The sequence below is a fragment of the Phyllobates terribilis genome, unplaced genomic scaffold (assembly GCF_046119375.1).
Source record: "Phyllobates terribilis strain yellow unplaced genomic scaffold, ASM4611937v1 Scaffold_13__5_contigs__length_258822181, whole genome shotgun sequence".
Lineage (NCBI taxonomy): Eukaryota > Metazoa > Chordata > Amphibia > Anura > Dendrobatidae > Phyllobates > Phyllobates terribilis.
In genome coordinates, this window is record NW_027362773.1 from 245,674,701 (window position 1) to 245,693,104 (window position 18,404).

Below are 18,404 nucleotides of genomic sequence, written 5' to 3' on the forward strand. Positions count from 1 at the left end.
ATTTTGTGGAAAAGCACATGTAAGATTCTGCAACAGTCTCTGCTGATACTCCTGCATGCGTGCATCCCTTTCTATGGCAGGAATAATTTCTGCAAATTTACTTTTGTACCGGGGATCTAACAGTGTGGCAACCCAGTAGTCAGGATTATTTCTAATTCTCACAATTCGAGGGTCATGTTGCAGGTAGTGCAGCAAGAAGGCACTCATGTGTGTTGCGCATCCAGGAGCACCAAGTCCCTGTTGTGTTGGTGGCGAGGTAACAATCATGCTTCCTTCCTCTGTCCTCTCCCCCCAACCTCGCACAACAGAAATGTGATCAAGGTCTCCCTCATCTGATGAGTCTTCCATCAGTTCGTCCTCCACTTCTTCCTGGGCTCCTGCACCTTCCTCACTAGTTTGGCTGCTACCATGCGCCCTGGTAAAACCATCTCCCCCACCCTCACATGCCTGCCGCCTTGGTGCTGCCGACCGTCTGGACCTTGCAGATGTTAGCCCTTCCGCATACAACTCCTCCTCCTCTACTTCCTCCACCTCCTCTTGTGCCACCACCTGACTCCGAATTCTGTTTAACATATGCTCCAGCATGTAAATCACCGGAATAGTCATGCTGATAATGGCATCGTCAGCACTAAACATCTTCGTCGCCATTTCAAAACTGTGCAGAAGGGTGCATAGGTCCCTGATCTGAGACCACTCCTCCAGCGTGATTTGCCCCACCTCTGGATCTCGTTGGCCCAGGCTATACGTCAGAACGTATTGCACCAGGGCTTGTCGGTGCTGCCACAGTCGCTGCAACATGTGCAGAGTTGAATTCCACCGAGTAGGCACATCGCATTTTAGCCGGTGAAGTGGCAGGCCCAACGACTTCTGTAGAGATGTAAGTCGCTGAGCTGCGGGATGCGAACGGCGGAAGTGAGCACACAGCGACCGTGCCCTCTGCAGAAGGCCATCTAGTCTGGGATAGTGGGCTAAAAATTGCTGGACAACCAGGTTCAACATGTGAGCCATACAAGGCACGTGTGTGACATTGCCCCGGCGAAGGGCCGCACCCAGGTTTGCAGCATTGTCGCACACGGCCTTCCCTGGTTTCAGGTCCAGTGGAGACAACCATTCATGAAATTGGTTCTCCAGAGCTGACCACAACTCCTCAGCTGTGTGACTCACATTTCCCAGACATTTCAATGTAAAAACCACCTGATGACGATGAGCCCTACTGCCAGCATAGTGAGGAGGTGTGCAGGATCCCTTCTGCGCAGTTAGAAAGCTTGTGGCATGACCAGACAGGCTTTGGGTGCAGGTGGAAGACCGAGAGGAGGTTGAGGAGTCAGAAGCAGTGGAGGAACTTTGACATAAAGAGGATTGACGCACAACTCGTGGGGATGGCAAGACTTGGACAGCAGCCCCTTGTCCTGCTGTCACCATAGTTACCCAGTGCCCAGTCAGCGACATGTAACGCCCCTGTCCATGCCTACTCGTCCAAGTGTCTGTGGTGAAATGCACCCTGTCACACACAGAGTTTCTCAAAGAAGCGGTGATGTTGTGTGCGACATGCTGGTGGAGCACAGGCACACCTTTCTTTGAGAAGTAGTGCCGACTGGGCATCTGGTACTGGGGCACTGCGACGGACATAAGGTCTCGAAAATCCTCTGTGTCCACCAGGCGGAAAGGCAGCATTTCTGTAGCCAAGAGCTTGCAGATGGTGAAATTCAACCTCTTAGCTTTCTCATGGCTAGGAGGAAATGGTCTTTTACTTGTCCACATCTGAGGGACCGAGGGCTGGCTATTGTGCTTAGACGGGGTTGATAAGGGTGTCCCCGGCAAACTGCCGGTCTGTGAGGAAGATGCAGGCGGACATGTTAGGTTGCCTTGATCCAAAGGTGGTGCTATCGATGTCGGACAGCGCTCAACACCAGCTGCTGTTACCACCTCCAAAGAAAATGATGACCTGCCAATCACGCTGGCTGTTGCGGGTAAAGAGGTGGCAGGTCTGCGCCCCAAAACAGGTGTGACTGCTGTCCCCCCAGTCACAGAGGATGAAGAGGCCGCGAATGCACAAGATATGGCAGACGGTGGTTGGCCCGGCCGGCTAGGCCGCATTGTAGCACACTGAGCTTCCCACTGCAACTTATGCTTCATGTCCATGTGCCGGTTCATGCATGAAGTACTCAAACTATGTATTTTTTGGCCTCTACTTAGCTTTTGCTGACAAATGTTACAGATAACACGAGTTGGGTCATCTTTATCGATCTGAAAAAATGCCCAGGCTATGCAAGGCTTAGCACCCATGCGACCTGAAGAGCCACCACGACTTGTGGTGAGAGGCAGAGTTGTGTTTGAGGATGCAGTTGTTGACGTGCTTCCAGTACTACGTCTCTGTCCAGGAAGGCGCAACCTGACCTCGTCGTCACTAGCATCTTCCTCCACCTCCTCTGCTGACCTCATCTCTTGGCTGACTGTGGGTTGACAGTAAGTGGGATCTCCAACCTCATCATCATCACCCTGTGTGTTATCACACCCGTCGTCCTCAGAGCCAACCTGTTCCTGCCCTGACAAAAAACTAAAGTTGTCGCTCCAATCAGGTATTTGAGTCTTATCATCATCTTCCTCATTGTCTCCACCAACAGGAGTTACAGTTTGGGAATGAGGGTCTACATTATGGTCAGAACCTTCGGCGTCTGGTCCTGGATCCGACTCATAAAGATTCTGGGCATCAGTGCAGATCATTTCCTCGTCTGGATTCACAGAAGCGCTGGAGTCGACCTCTGATTCCCAGGCTATAGTATGAGTAAACAGCTCTGCAGACTCAACCATCTGTTCTACCTCATACTCAGACGGGCAGCTGGAGATTTGGGAGCTGTGAGGAAGCAAGTGCGATTTGGGTGACACCTTTGAGGACTGGAGTATTTGTGATGTTGAAGTTGATGTGGAGGAGAGCCCACTTAAAGGAGCACTTGATATCCGTTGAAGCACCTGCTGTTTTTGTGCCTCATCTGGAATTTGTAGCGATTGGCGTGGCCGTAAGAAAGGGATCTTATCACATTGTCCGCTAAAAGAAGTAGACATTTTAGTTTGGCTGGAAGATGGTCTTTCTTCTGCAGATGTTACTGTTGCTTTAACACCTACCCCACGGACACAACCTTTTTTCCCCTTCCCAACACTCCTATTCCCCTTTCCACCAGCAGCAGGCCTTTTTCCACTCATTTTGGTGGTTAACTAATTCACAACTCTGGAGTTGTTTGCACAAAAAAACAATGGATGGTAACCGAGCAGAGCTGAGTGGCCAAACTGTGGTATTAGGCCAAAACTATTGACTGGGTTAGATGCAGAAAAAAATATATTCAGTTTGCAACCTGATGGAGGTCAGTATAGATGGACTAATAGAGAAAGTCCGACACACTGCTACAAGGCCAAATATTTTTTCAGAGGTAGATGCAGAAAAAAATTATATTCAGTTTGCAACCTGATGGAGATCTGTATAGATGGATTAATAGAACAAGACCCACACACAGATAGAAGCCCAATATTTTTTCAGAGGTAGATGCAGAAAAAAATATATTCAGTTTGCAACCTGATGGAGGTCAGTATAGATGGACTAATACAACAAGTCCCACACACAGCTAGAAGCCCAATATTTTTTCAGAGGTAGATGCAGAAAAAAATATATTCAGTTTGCAACCTGATGGAGGTCAGTATAGATGGACTAATACAACAAGTCCCACACACAGCTAGAAGCCCAAATATTTTTTCAGAGGTACTGTAGATGCAGATAAAAATTATTTTTAATTTGCAACCTGATGGAGGTCAGTATAGATGGACTAATACAACAAGTCCCACACACAGCTAGAAGCCCAAATATTTTTTCAGAGGTACTGTAGATGCAGATAAAAATTATTTTTAATTTGCAACCTGATGGAGGTCAGTATAGATGGACTAATAGAGAAAGTCCGACACACTTCTAGAAGGCCAAATATTTTTTCAGAGCTAGATGCAGAAAAAAATTATATTCAGTTTGCAACCTGATGGAGGTCAGTATAGATGGATTAATAGAACAAGACCCACACACAGCTAGAAGCCCAATATTTTTTCAGAGGTAGATGCAGAAAAAAATATATTCAGTTTGCAACCTGATGGAGGTCAGTATAGATGGACTAATACAACAAGTCCCACACACAGCTAGAAGCCCAATATTTTTTCAGAGGTAGATGCAGAAAAAAATATATTCAGTTTGCAACCTGATGGAGGTCAGTATAGATGGACTAATACAACAAGTCCCACACACAGCTAGAAGCCCAAATATTTTTTCAGAGGTACTGTAGATGCAGATACAAATTATTTTTAATTTGCAACCTGATGGAGGTCAGTATAGATGGACTAATACAACAAGTCCCACACACAGCTAGAAGCCGAAATATTTTTTCAGAGGTAGATGCAGAAAAAAATATATTCAGTTTGCAACCTGATGGAGGTCAGTATAGATGGACTAATACAACAAGTCCCACACACAGCTAGAAGCCCAAATATTTTTTCAGAGGTACTGTAGATGCAGATACAAATTATTTTTAATTTGCAACCTGATGGAGGTCAGTATAGATGGACTAATACAACAAGTCCCACACACAGCTAGAAGCCCAAATATTTTTTCAGAGGTACTGTAGATGCAGATAAAAATTATTTTTAATTTGCAACCTGATGGAGGTCAGTATAGATGGACTAATAGAGAAAGTCCGACACACTGCTAGAAGGCCAAATATTTTTTCAGAGCTAGATGCAGAAAAAAATTATATTCAGTTTGCAACCTGATGGAGGTCTGTATAGATGGATTAATAGAACAAGACCCACACACAGCTAGAAGCCCAATATTTTTTCAGAGGTAGATGCAGAAAAAAATATATTCAGTTTGCAACCTGATGGAGGTCAGTATAGATGGACTAATACAACAAGTCCCACACACAGCTAGAAGCCCAAATATTTTTTCAGAGGTACTGTAGATGCAGATACAAATTATTTTTAATTTGCAACCTGATGGAGGTCAGTATAGATGGACTAATACAACAAGTCCCACACACAGCTAGAAGCCCAAATATTTTTTCAGAGGTAGATGCAGAAAAAAATATATTCAGTTTGCAACCTGATGGAGGTCAGTATAGATGGACTAATACAACAAGTCCCCCACACAGCTAGAAGCCCAAATATTTTTTCAGAGGTACTGTAGATGCAGATAAAAATTATTTTTAATTTGCAACCTGATGGAGGTCAGTATAGATGGACTAATACAACAAGTCCCACACACAGCTAGAAGCCCAAATATTTTTTCAGAGGTACTGTAGATGCAGATACAAATTATTTTTAATTTGCAACCTGATGGAGGTCAGTATAGATGGACTAATAGAGAAAGTCCGACACACTGCTAGAAGGCCAAATATTTTTTCAGAGCTAGATGCAGAAAAAAATTATATTCAGTTTGCAACCTGATGGAGGTCAGTATAGATGGATTAATAGAACAAGACCCACACACAGCTAGAAGCCCAAATATTTTTTCAGAGGTAGATGCAGAAAAAAATATATTCAGTTTGCAACCTGATGGAGGTCAGTATAGATGTACTAATACAACAAGTCCCACACACAGCTAGAAGCCCAAATATTTTTTCAGAGGTACTGTAGATGCAGATAAAAATTAGTTTTAATTTGCAACCTGATGGAGGTCAGTATAGATGGACTAATAGAATGATGCTATGCCCAAAAGATTTTACTTCACTAGGTGCAGTAAAAAAATTGGTATTCTATACACAGGTGGTATATCTTGCAGCACAGATAGGCTACTCCACTGACTAACACACTCTGCAATAGGCCAAAAAGGATTAGCTTTGCTAGATTCAGCCAAATGCTGTGAAAAAAACTTGCACAGCACTGGCACAGACCTGCCTGGCAAAAACTGATAGAAACTGATGTAACCTAGTCCTGAAAAGGACTCCAATTACAATTAGTCTTTACTCCCACAACCTATCTATTTAAGAGCACAGACCTCCCTGATAAAAGTCGTAGGAAATGCTGTAACCTAGTCCTTAAAAGGACTGCAATCACAACTATTCCCTACTCCCAAGCTATCTGTATATTTGTGCGAAAATTGGCTTGAAATTAACAAGGTATAGCGCACACAGCAACAGCGGTGCCATCTAACACGCAGCTGCAGCAGTGAGAAAATGGTGGCGACGGGGAAAATGGCTTGGTCTTATAGGGCAAGGACATGTGACATACACTGCCAATGACACATGCCCTTGCTTGTGTGAAAAAAAGCACTTCGCTCCGTGTGTGCGCTGCTGATAGGCTGACAGATTGCACCTCCCCACTGCAAATGCGGGAAAGAGAAAAAAAAATGGAGATCTTCATTGTTCCTGCAGAGATCCATCCCCTGCCCCTCCCCCCACCCCGCTGTACACTCAAACTGCGTATTAACATTAATTTTCATCATTACTGAGAAAAAATCCAGTTATGATTTTGGTGTACGAACAGTTATCGAACATAACCTCGAACAGCCGAATTTTTATCAAATTGTTCGTGTTCGCCGAACGGCTCGAACACCGCCCAAAACAGCTCGAATTTGAGATTGGCGAACAGTTCGAGTAGAACAACGCTCATCTCTAATGTATACCCTCCAGGGGTAAATATTTGTCAGCCCATAAACTTAGTGCATGGGCATTACAAGTATAGGAGTCCCGCTCCTTTCTAATGGGAACATTTTTTTATGAGGCCCTCCGTCACGTCTCTTCCAAGGGGCATTGGAGTGCCTCCCAAATTTTGGCAGCCCTTGCATTCACTGTATAGGCAAACACAATGGGGAGACCCACTTCCTAATAATGGGAAAATTATTTTAAGGAGGCCCTCTGACCTCCACGTCTCTTCCAAGTTGCATTGGAGTGCCTCCAAATTTTTGGCAACCCTTGCATTCACTGCATAGGCAAAGACAATGGGAGACCTACTTCCTAATAATGGGAACATTGTTTTCATGAGAAACTCCTTTAAGTCTCTTCAAAGTGGTATTCATGTGCGTCCAAATTTTCAAAGTGGTATTGGGGTGCATCCAAATTTTGGGCAGCCCTGCCACTCACTGTATACGCAATAACAGTATAGGAGACCCACTCTTTAGTAATGGAAACAATAAAACATAGCCGGCTGATAGTTCTCTAAGAATAGTGAGGGCCGACTGCTTGCCCTTTATGAATAGTAAAGGCCGCCTGATGGCCCTAAAAAAATAGGCTTTGTGACTTTCAGAGTCCCTCCTTCATAAATGAAACACGATGTGTCTGATGATATCTCACACACCACATGGCCAGATAAGGTTGTAAAATGTTAAAATGACATTTCCTGGTGAATGCATTTGTCACGGTTGAAAGCAATGGAAAAGTGAAAAAACGCATCAAAAACGCTACATGTAAACATAGCCCAAAGTGTGGAGGAGCATTTTAGTTTTTGGTTATTTATTTTGCTTTATATACAAGTCATTACCCTGGAAAGGAAGTTCCTTAACATATTTCCAAGGAATATCCATTTTGATTTCGTTTTTGTATGTTTTATTGTGAGTCCGCAAAAGTGGCGTAATACCTCTGACAAGGTTGTTGGCAGAAGTGACCTGGGAGTCAGAAATGCTTCCAGGGGTCTTCCCCATGCTGTCCCTATGTAATTTCAGAACTGTTCCCATCGATTTGGGCAATTTTTAGGCCCTCTGCAGACCACCGGGGGGAGCCGTCTGAAAAATGCTCGAGTTTCCCATAGACTTACATTGGGCTCGTTGCTCGGGTCGAGCACCCGAGTTCTCCAATGTGCTTGACCCAAGCATCGAGCACCCGAGCATTTTAGTGCTTGCCCATCGGTGCCATCATATGTCATCAGTGTGATGTTCGTTTTTCATGAACTGTTTGATAGAATTTTGTTTTTCATCCTAGAAAAACTGATGAAACGCTGATGGTAAAAACTGACCAAGCTTTGATAACACTCAAAAACACTGACAAGACCGATTTTTGTTTACAAGAAAAATCACTAACGTGTGAAGGAGCCCTTTGTTGATCAGATTGAAAAATGACGTATCAAGTCCAACCTAATATCTTATAGTATTAATCCTAAATGAGGTGGACCAAGCAGCACATGTTAAGGTAGAATGATGAGTCCAAATGTGAAAATTATATTAATTTCATGGATTAAATGAAATCCCATCTCCGTCCTTCTAGTTTCTTGTAATATTTGTACATTCAAGTAAGTCATCCAAGCCCCTCCTGAGTTTCTCCAAAGCCCTGTACTTAACAGAAGTAAATTTATGTGACATGATATATGAAACAGAAGGTATACAGGAGTGATTTAACTGAGCAAAATACAGGTGGCAGATGGATAGTCATTTATTTTTTAGACAAACATTCGTCCATTTTTATAGCTTGAATTCAAATTGAAAGCTTGTCAAGGTTGTGTAATGTAAAGCACTACTAGATAAATAGCTCAACTTAAACTACTTCAATTGAAGCCAATGTAAATCTGTAAAAGTTAAAAAAGAAAGCAAATTTCTTCTGATCTTCGCATTTTTTTTCAAATTCAGTCATTTTTGGATATGAATAAATAACTTATTTAACTTGGTGAAATGTGTCTCAAAATTAATTAAATGATTTGTTTACAAATTTAAAATTTGCATAACCATTAATAATATCTAACTGCACACAGTTCCTGAAATGATCATACTGCTGAATTTTGACATCTGTATCACAGTATGAAAACTTTTAAGTACGTTGGTTATAACCACAAGTTCAATCTCTATCAGAATGCCTGAAAGTTCCCATCAAGCTGCGAAACCTCCCGTAATTCTGTAAGAGTAGTTAGATGTTCCAAGATGGTGATAAAGCCTCCTGAAGCCCCCTGGAAAGTAGTGCTTCCCAAAAGTTTCTTATGTACTTGTGAGATGTGTGTCGGTTCACCAGAGTGATATGATTGTGTAAATCTTTATCCACACCAGTATAACACTGTACTTGTTGAAATACTGTATATATATTTTGATGTAAGGTTTTAACTCTGTGAATGATTTAAAATGAATTGTATTACATGATTATTAGTGTTGAGCGAGCATGCTCGACACTGCTCGGTACTCGCCCGAACATCTCACTACTCAGGACGTTCGGCGAGCACCGAGCATTTCCGGGTTACTCGGGCGGGAGCTCGGGTCTCCGCCCTGCAAGTTTGGCGCTCTTTACAGAGCCAATGAACATGCAGGGATTGCCAGCCAGTCACTGTAATGCCGCAGCCATGTTGTTTGTGGGCATTACAGTGATTGGCTGGCCGCACAGCGTCACCTCGAGTATTTAAAACCGGGCGCACCATCTAGGACACAGTCGCCCGGGATCAGACAGTGTAGGGTCAGTGCTGCTTAGTTAGGGAGAGATATATAGTGCGAAATAGGTAGTGTAGGGTCTCTAAAGCCTGCCAAATCAAACAAACAGTCCTTCTCAGGACTAATATCCATTCCAGATATCAGGCAGGCAGGCAGGCTGTATAGGAGACGCAATGGTTATACCAACAAACACTGCATTACAGTCCTGTGTGCTCCTGCTGGTCAAATTGCTAGACTTATCCCCCGGTCTCAGGGGCCAGGAAAAATCCTTTTTTTTTTCCATCTAGATCCTGTATTTATTTATTTTTCCTCAGTCAGACTGTACAAATACGCGTCTTATTAACCTTTTGGTATTTTTTCACCCCCCCCAAAAAAATTGAGTGTGTCTGTGACTGTTCAGACACCAATATATCTTTTTAAAAGAGTCTGGTGTAGGCCAGATAACTAGAACTTTGGTTTGCAGTTCCACAATTCAAATCTCTGCATTATCCAGCTTTTGGCCATTTTTCGGTAAAAAAAAACAGTAATAGTGTCTCGCCGACTGTTCAGACACAAATATATCTGTTTAAAAGATTCTGGTTTAGGCCAGATAACTAGAACTGTGGTTTTGCAGTTCCACGGTTCAAATATCTGTATTATCCTGCTTTTGGCATTTTTTCCGTAAAAAAAAACAGTAATAGTGTCTCGCTGACTGTTCAGACACAAATATATCTGTTTAAAAGATTCTGGTGTAGGCCAGATAACTAGAACTGTGGTTTTGCAGTTCCACGGTTTAAATCTCTGTATTATCCTGCTTTTGGCATTTTTTCCTTAAAAAAAACAGTAATAGTGTCTCGCTGACTGTTCAGACACAAATATATCTGTTTAAAAGATTCTGATGTAGGCCAGAGAAATAGGGACGTGGAACTGGATGTTCTGGTGATGGTGAGTGTAGAGGACGGGGCTGTGGCCAAGGTGAAAATGTGCCACAACCAACAGCCACATCTTCTCGCTCCCACTTCTTGACCGAATTACTAGGGTACCACACTACAACACCAGTATTGCGTACTGATCAGTGTGAACAGGTTATTAATTGGATAGCAGATAATACTTCCAGTTACATGGGCACCACCACCTCCGGTCTGTCTTCCACACGGTCAAGTTTTAGTAGCAGTGAGTCTCGACCGCATGCTCCTCTTCACCCTGATGCTCCTTCCTCCCACCATGCCGAGTGTCGTCAGACAGCAACTGATCCCACAGTTGGACACTCTGAAGAGCTGTTCACTGGTCCATTTCCATATTTGTGCCCCTCGCCTGCTCCGCTTGAAGTGGCGGAAGAGGAGATCCCATGTAGCGATGCCCAAATATTTGAACAGGCACGGCAAGAGGAAGTCGCCTCTGGCAATTTATCACAAGAGGTGGACGATGACGAGACACAATTGCCGCAAAGTGAGGAGGAGGATCGTGGTGCGCAAATGGAAGAGGAGGAGGTGGTGGATGACCTAGTAACTGACTCAACGTGGCAGGAGGACATGCAGAGCGAGGCCAGCAGCACACAGGGGGAGGGAGGCAGAGTACCCCAACCGGCAGGAAGAAGCAGTGTGGTGGCTGCACACAGAAGGTAGGCAACAGTTCCCCGTAACATCAACACGAGGGATGTTGCCAGTACAACCGGCAGGTCTTCCAGAGTCTGGAATTTTTTTAAAGACTCTGCTGATAACCCCAAAAAGGCCTTTGTACCACCTGCCATGCCAGCATCAGCAGGGGTGACAAAACTACCAGCCTGACCACCACCAGCATGATCAGGCACATGTCAGCAAAGCACCTGACTTTGTGGAGCGAACCCCAGGGTCCACAACCAGTGTGAGCGGGTGTCACCACTGCTTCTTCTGCTGTTGTGCGTGCAAGAGAACCCCCTGTTGTGCGTGCAAGGCAATCCCCTGTCTATTCTGCATGAAAAGATGCCCCCTCCTCTCAGTCTTCACTTGTTATGGCAGTTTCTCAAGAAACAGCATCAACGTCCACGTCCACGTCCCACCGCAGCGTTCAATTGTCCATATCCCTGACCTTTGAACGAAAGTCCAAATTTGCAGCCAACGCCCCACAGGCCACAGTCTTAAATTTGCACATTTCATGACTGCTTGCGTTGGAAATGCTGCCTTTTAGGAAGGGGGAGACGGAATCCTTCCGCAACCTTATGACGGTGGCCATCCCTCGGTACTCGGTCCCCAGCCGACACTATTTTGCCCGGTGTGCCATCCCCACACTACACAAGCACGTGTCCCAAAACATCTGCCGTGCCCTCAACAATGCAGTTACTGGGAGTGTCCACCTGACAACGAACACGTGGACAAGTGCTTGTGGCCAGGGACGGTACATCTCCCTGACGACACACTGGGTAAATATAGTGGAAGCCGGGACCCAGTCGGACCTTGGGACGAAACACATCCTCCCCACACCGAGGATTGTGGGCCCTATGTCAGTCAGAGTTGCCCCCACAGTGTACAGCTCCTGCGCATCATCCTCCTCCTCCTCCTCATGTTCAGCCTCCATCTCAGATATCACCACATCAGTTACAAGCTGGAAGCACTGCAGAACTGCCTCAGCAAAGCGGCAACAGGCTGTGCTGAAACTCATAAGCTTAGGTGATAAACCTCACACTGCTTGTGAGTTGTGGACAGCTGTGAAAGAGCAGGCAGATCTGTGGCTGAGACAGCTGAACCTACATCCAGGCTTGGTCGTGTGTGACAATGGCTGTAACCTGGTGGCGGCTCTGAGGCGAGGCGAGATCACACACGTACCATGCCTCGCTCATGTGCTTAACCTCGTGGTTCAGCGGTTTCTTAAAGCATACCCCGAGTTGCCAGATCTACTTTTCAAAGTACGCCGCCTGTCAACTCATTTTCCGAAGTCGGCTACAGCTTCCGCCGCCCTTGCTGTGTTGCAGCAGCGTTTGCAGCTTCCGTCACACCGACTGGTGTGTGATGTCCGCACACATTGGAACTCTACCCTCCACATGTTGCAAAGGATTTGTGAGCAGAAGAGAGCAGTTGTGGAGTACCAGCTGCAACAAGGCCGTCGATATTCAGGTCAGACTCCACACATAAGACCTCAGGAGTGGACCTGGATGTCTGACATATGTACCATCCTGACAAACTTTGAGGAGTTCACCAAGATGGTGAGTGGCGATGAAGCCATCATTAGCGTCAGCATCCGACTTGTCTGTCTTTTGCAACGCTCTCTGCAGAGAATTAAAGAGGAGGCATTGCAGCCAGAGTATGATGAGATGGATCAAGAAGTCGTAATGCGCGATTACACACAGCCCAGCCTCATCTCAACCCAACGTGCATTGGGGGACAATGGGGGAGAGGAGGAGGAGGCTGAGGAAGAACAGGAGCTGGTATCATGCGCTGTAGACGGTAGTACCTGTACAACTGTCAAACCGTCGGTTCAGCATCGGTGGCCTGAGGACATGGGGGAGGAGGAGGAGGAGAGCATGGTCAGTCGTCATCTTGGTGAGGACACGGAAGTCTTGCCCATTACCAGTCTGGCACGCATGGCTGACTTTATGTTACGCTGCCTTAACCGTGACCCTCGCGTTGTCAAAATGTTGGGTGACAGTCATTACTGTTTAGTGATACTTTTAGACCCCCGCTACAAGGAGAACTTTCACTCTCTTATTCCTGAGGAGGAGAGGTCTACAAAAATGGGGCAGTACCAGAAGGCCCTTGCTGCAGAACTCTTAAAAAATTTCCCATCTGAACATGCTAGCAGCAGAGGTCACAGTTCGTTGACCAACCAAGGCGTACAGGCGAGAGAGACGCAGCTCCAATCCAGCAGAGGCAGAGGAACACTGTCAACATTCTGGGACAGTTTTCTGAGACCCGCCCAGCTTACAGGCCTTGAGGCGCGGGGTACTCTCACAAGGAGTGGAAAGTTTCAAAAGATGGTGAGGTAGTACCTTGCTGACCGTACCAGCGTTCTCCGTGATTCCTCTGTGCCTTTTAATTATTGGGTATCCAAGCTGGACACTTGGAATGAACTCGCTCTGTACACCTTGGAGGTCCTGGCCTGCCCTGCCGCTAGCGTGTTATCGGAGCGTGTTTTTAGTGCCGCTGGGGGAATTATAACTGATAAGCGCACTCACCTGTCAACTGACAATGCTGACAAGCTGACTCTTATCAAAATGAACAAGGGCTGGATTGGGCCAGACTTCTCATGACCACCAAATGACAGCAGAGTAACATAAAGTCAAATCCACTGTGTTATTTCGGGAGGTGTATTCCCATGCACCGCTTCACACTTCACACCTCATTTCGGCTGTATTTTGCTCTTCTCCTTATCCTCAGCCTCCACCAACACTATACCACCAGGGTGACCGTGGTCCGTGTTGCCCGCATTGCAAGTTCCTTCATCCTAATTTTTGGCAGCTTTTGCTTGGAAGGCATAGGCAAAGACTATGGGACACCCACTCCCCAATAATGGGAGTAATGATTTTAATATGCTGTACTGCATGGCTCTTGTAAGGGGCATGAAAACCGTCTTGTTATGCTACTCTGAACTCCACGCCTCTTCCAAGGGTCATTAAAACTGTCTTGTTAAGCTACTGTGACCTCCACGTCTCTTCCAAGGGGCATTAAAACCGTCTTGTTAAGCTACTGTGACATCCACCACTCTTCCAAGGGGCATTAAAACTGTCTTGTTAAGCTACTGTGATCTCCACCACTCTTCCAAGGGGCATTAAAACTGTCTTGTTAAGCTACTGTGACCTCGGCGTCTCTTCCAAGGGGCATCAAAACCATTTTGTTAAGCTACTGTGACCTCCACGTCTCTTCCAAGGGGCACTAAAACCGTCTTGTTAAGCTACTGTGACCTCCACGTCTCTTCGGCATTAAAACTGTCTTGCTAAGCTACTGTGACCTCCACGTCTCTTCCAAAGGGCATTAAAACCATCTTGTTAAGCTACTGTGACCTCCACATCTCTTCCAAGAGGCATTAAAACTGTCTTGTTAAACTACTGTGACCTCCACGTCTCTTCAAAGGGGCTTTAAAACTGTTTTGTTAAGCTACTGTGACCTCCATCACTCTTCCAAGGGGCAATAAAACTGTCTTGTTAAGCTACTGTGACCTCCACGTCTCTTCCATGGGGCATTAAAACTGTCTTGTTAAGCTCCTGTGACCTCCACCACTCTTCCAAAGGGTATTAAAACCATCTTGTTAAGCTACTGTGACCTCCACGTCTCTTCCAAGGGGCATTAAAACCGTCTCGTTAAGCTACTGTGACCTCCACGTCTCTTCCAAGGGGCATTAAAACTGTCTTGTTAAGCTACTGTGACCTCCACGTCTCTTCCAAAGGGCATTAAAACTGTCTTGTTAAGCTACTGTGACCTCCACGTCTCTTCCAAGGGGCATTACAACCCTCTTGTTTAGCTACTGTGACCTCCTCATCTCTTCCAGGGGGCATTAAAACTGTCTTGTTAAGCTACTGTGACCTCCACCACTCTTCCAAGAGGCATTAAAACTGTCTTGTTAAGCTACTGTGACCTCCACGTCTCTTCCAAGGGGCATTAAAACCGTCTTGTTAAGCTACTGTGACCTCCACCACTCTTCCAAGGGGCATTAAAATTGTCTTGTTAAGCTACTGTGACCTCCACATCTCTTCCAAGGGGCATTAAAACTGTCTTTTTAAGCTACTGTGACCTCCACGTCTCTTCCAAGAGGCTTTAAAACTGTCTTGTTAAGCTACTGTGACCTCCTCGTCTCTTCCAAGGGGCATTAAAACTGTCTTGTTAAACCACTCTGAACTCCACAGCTCTTCCAAGGGGCATTGAAATGTTGTTTTTAATTACATCTAACCTCCACGACTCTTCCAACGGGCATTGCATTTCCTCAAAATTTTAGTTAGCTTTTGCTTTTCAATGCATAGGCGAACATTAAGGGAAACCCACTCCCCAATAATGGGTAGAAGGTTTTTAGTACGCTGTAATCCACGTCTGTTTCAAGGGGCATTGCAGTTCCTCAAAATTTTTAGAAAGCCATTCATTCACTGCTTAGGCCAACAGTGTACAGGAGACCCAGTTGCTATAAATGGAAAAAACGGTTTAGTTAAGGCCCTCTGACCTCCATGCCACTTCCAAGGGGCATTGGAGTGCTTCGAAATTTTTGGTAGGCATTGCACTCACTGTATGCCCTATAACTGTGTAGCCGAACCGCTCCTTTTGGTACAGAAACATATCCTATAAGACATGTGTGGTTGACTGGCCTGATATTGATGTGAATGGTCCCTGTTCCTCCTGCTCTTTCTCCTTTGCCACCACCTCATCCATCATTCATCACCTGAAGCTTTGTTTTAACGGGAGTCATAGAACTGGGATAGTAGCAGGAAAACATCCAGCAATCCTTGGAGGAGGTAGGATATGCGCCAAAACGCTGACCACCTCAGGCCTAGCCGCTACTACATACATGCGCTTGCATTCCAAGGAACAGAAAGCTAAGGGGATGGATGGCCTCATGATCATGAATAATTTACTCGTTGTGTAGGAGGCCAACCACTGCTGCTGTCTACCTTCTGAACTTTGTGTTGAAGCCTGATTGACCCGCAATCCTCTATGTCTGGAGGACGTGTTGCATCCCAGTGTCCAACTGTGTCCCGGCTTCCACAACATTAACACAGTGTGACGGCATCAGTCAGATGGACCATCCCTGGCCACATTCACTTATCCACGTATTTGTGGTTGGGCTGTCCTTCAAATAGGGGCGGCTGGGGACCCTTTATGGACACCCGGCCGCCCCCAGACGGCTGGGGACCGTGTGTGGGCACCCAGCCGCGGGGTGGCTGGCGACCGAGTATGGACACCCGGCCGCCCCTTGGCGGCTGGGGACCAAGCGTGGACACCAGGCCGCCGGGCGGCTGGGGACTGAGTATGGATACCAGGCCGCCGACGCAGCCATGACGTGGTGGCCAGATTCCGCCTCCACATGCCTAAAAGGCCCAATTTCAAGTGCAATAAAGCAGTATGGTATTGCAGCCTGGGGGTGGGTGGGTGGCAGGCTGCATACTTGCGCTTGCATTGCAAGGAATGGGAGAGGTACAATTGAACACTGCCCTGGGACAAGGACTTGCACGGGGATAGTTGCAAGTCTGCATCTTCTGATGCGGCAAGGATCACTTCTGATGGGCACACTTTTAGGCAGTGACCTGGGTGTCTGATATGCTTCCAGGGGTCTTCCCCATGCAGTTCCCATGTCTTTTCAGCACTGTATGCATGTGTCACACAGCACATGGGCAGATAAGATTGTAAAATGTTAAAATGACATTTCCCGGTGAATGTATTTGTCATGGTTGAAAGCAATACAAAAGTGCAAAAACACATAAAAAATGCTACTTGTGAACATAGTCCAAGGTGTGGAGGAGTATTTTTGTTTTTGGTTATTTATTTTACCATATACACAAGTCTTTACCCTGGAAAAGAAGTTCCTTAACATATTTCACAGGAAAGCAGTTTCAGTTTCGTTTTTGAATGCTTTATTGTGAGCCCGTAAAAGTGGCTTAATACCTCTGACCACGTTGTTGACAGCAGTGACCTGGGGGTCAGAAATGCTTCCTGGGGCGAACCACATGCTGTCCCCATGTCATTTGAGCACTGTCACTATCGTTTTGGGCACTTTTTAGGCTTTCTACAGACTGCCGGGGCTACAGCCGCAAAAATGCTCGGGTCTCCCATAGACTAACATTGGGCTCGTTGGTCGGGTCGAACACCCGAGTTTCACGGTGAGCTCGGCCTGAGCTTCGAGCACCCGAGCATTTTAGTGCTCGCTCAACACTAATGATTATATAAGGAGAATAAGCAGTTAATGTATTGATGATAAGAATTTCAGTGCACGCCGTTAAGGGGTAGTGACTGCAGTAGAGTGAAGGATGAAGTTTGCCCAGCAACCAACGGAGACAGTTGGTGATCGGTCTACCTCCAGTGTGGGAAGGGCTTAGCTTTCTGTGCTCAGGGGAGTTCACAGTGGACAGTTAAAAAGTACATGACAGGAATAAGTGGAGCAGCCATCTTGGGGATAACCTGGAATATGTCCTGAACAGGAAAGGATGCGCTGGAAGAGAATTCAGCACCATCTGCTTGTGAGAACACCCCATTGACACCAGAGAAACGGCATATTGGACCTAAGCTTGCTCACGACCAGAAGTTTGAAGAGATCCCTGTCAGAAATGCTGTCCGGAGATGATAATGGCCAGGACCTACAGTGAAGAAGTGTTGGACACCACTGAAAAATTAAGCTACAAGCATCAATGGTACCGTTCACCTGTTGAAAGGGCCCCACAGTGAGTAACAGTTCACGCATAACATTTTGGCGCCAAAATATTCAAGGCTAAGATATAGCCTGTAGTTAGTTAGTTATGTATATTAACTTCTTCACACAATGTTTGTTGCTAATTCCAGCGTCCAGAGCTTTCGGATTCGCTGCCACGGTTTATGCTCATTTATTTACTAAGAAAATCCCAATCCACTTTGAGGTGCTGACACAGCACACAACAGACTCTGGACCATACTTGAACTCCATTTTGTTACAGGAGAAAGTTTCTGTGCAGCATTTTAGTACTGGACAGTTATTCAACTGCGTACCACTATATTTACAGCTAAACGGCCGTCCCCGTAGTTTGTTTTGGGTATTTTCGATAGAGTTGAGGACGTACTGTTCCACTGTAAACACCATGGGAAGGGAATGGGGAAATTTGGTTGGGGAAATAGAGGAAATATTTGTAAGATTGTAAAACCTCAGTGTTGTACCGCAGGCTAGCCTGTAGGTTACATGCATATAATTCATCCAATTCAAAAAATATATAGTAAATACAGATTGCTTAGGTGCCATGCTGTATAACACAGAGGTTCTAGCTGTTCACCAATGTTTGCATAATATTTAAAACATTTTTGTATTGTCTGGGTGAAAATATACACTTAGATAAGTAGAATACTGTAGTTCTTTTGGGATCAAACTGTGTAAGAGTTGGTTTTCTCGCCCATAGCTCCGCCGTGTCCTGAAGAACTCTCTTGGT